The 1,571-nt window shown below is 68.6% G+C and overlaps 1 long non-coding RNA gene across 1 annotated transcript; it reads left to right on the top strand.

The window, feature by feature from the left end:
- On the top strand, positions 1-1,192 carry LOC102369761. The gene is made up of 3 exons (XR_325043.3): positions 1-20; positions 328-431; positions 662-1,192. It is a non-coding gene; the product is annotated as an uncharacterized LOC102369761 (long non-coding RNA).
- Positions 1,193-1,571: the final 379 nt, after the last annotated feature.

Below are 1,571 nucleotides of genomic sequence, written 5' to 3'. Positions count from 1 at the left end.
GCTGCCCCTGGACTGCCCGGGTGAGTCTGTGCCCCAGTTACATGTAGCCCGACCCACCCACCCCAGAGCCAGCTGCCCCCAGCCCCATTATACTCAGCCTGATCCCCGCCCGCCAGAGCCAGCCAGCCACCGCCCCCCAGTGCCGTCTCACCAAGCCTGATTTCCCCGCCCCGTGAGAGCCAGCCGCAACCAGTGCCATTACACCCAGTCCAATCTCCCCCCAGAGGCAGCTGTCAGTGCCATTACACCCAGCCCGGCCCCCCCAGAGCCAACCAGCCCCAGCACCATTACACTCAGCCCAGAGTCAGCTGCATTTCTCGCCCCCAGTGGAGGACGTGTGGCGCGAGGAGGGCGACCGGGTGTCCCTGCGCTGCTCCCTGCCTTTTCCAGCACCCCCGGATGTGGTGGCCACATGGGGTTTCGCCAAGGACGTGAGTGTGGGTGGGCCCAGACGCCTGCATCTTCGTGTGTGTTGGACACCTGGGTTTCCCTTGTGTGTGTATGTGTTTCCATGTCCCAAACACCTGGGTCATGCGCATGTGTATGTGTGTGTGTCCTGGATGCTTGGGTTCTCTCTCTTCCTGTCCCCCAGACTCCCTGGCTACCTGCTGCCCAGACATCTGGGTTCCCTGACTGTTGCCCCCTTCCCCCCCCCCCCCAGGTGCGCAGCCAGGACCTGTCCTTGTTCGGGGAGGCGGGGGTGGCTGGAGGCTTGGCCCGGGGGTTCGTGATCCGGTCAGCCCAGGCCTCGCAACGCGGCACCTTCCTCTGCCGGCTCCGCGCTGGGGCCCAGCTGCTCGCCCGGCGCTACTTCTACCTCAACGGTGCGGTGGATGCGTGGGGCCTGGAGCCCGGACACCAGGGGGCTGGGGGGGCTGACAACAGGGGGACCTGGGCACCTGGATCCTTTCCGAGGGCCAACGGGGCCCGTGGGAGGTAGAGTTGTGGGGCAGGGACCCCGGACACCTGGATCCTCTCCATCTTGGAGGGAATGGGGGTGAGAGCAGGGGGGGCTGGGCGGCTGGACATCTGGGTTCTCCGGGCAGGCGGTGGGGCTGGTTTGGGGGTCAGACCAGGCCTCCCCAGATGCTGGGGTTCCCTCTGCACTAGGGAGTGACTCAGGTGCTGGGGTTCGCTGTGCCCACAGTGACGGCGCGCCGGGGGGGGCTGGAGCAGGGGCTGCAAGCCACGTGGGGGGTGAGAGCAGGGGGGGCTGGGCGGCTGGACATCTGGGTTCTCCGGGCAGGCGGTGGGGCTGGTTTGGGGGTCAGACCAGGCCTCCCCAGATGCTGGGGTTCCCTCTGCACTAGGGAGTGACTCAGGTGCTGGGGTTCGCTGTGCCCACAGTGACGGCGCGCCGGGGGGGGCTGGAGCAGGGGCTGCAAGCCACGTGGGGGGCGGTGCTGGCGCGGGCTCCGGAGGGCCAGGGGGAAGCGGAGAGGGCCAGGCTGGGTCTGCGGGCCCTGCTGGCTGCCCCTGGCTCTCTGCGCTCCCGTCCAGCTCTGCTGCTGGGCTTGGGGCTGGCGCTCAGCGCCTTGCTGGGCACCCTGCTGCTGGGGTGAGTGCCCCCC

The sequence above is a fragment of the Alligator sinensis genome, unplaced genomic scaffold, assembly GCF_000455745.1.
Source record: "Alligator sinensis unplaced genomic scaffold, ASM45574v1 scaffold850_1, whole genome shotgun sequence".
In the NCBI taxonomy this organism is placed as follows: Eukaryota; Metazoa; Chordata; order Crocodylia; family Alligatoridae; genus Alligator; species Alligator sinensis.
This window is presented reverse-complemented; position numbering and strand designations above follow the sequence as displayed.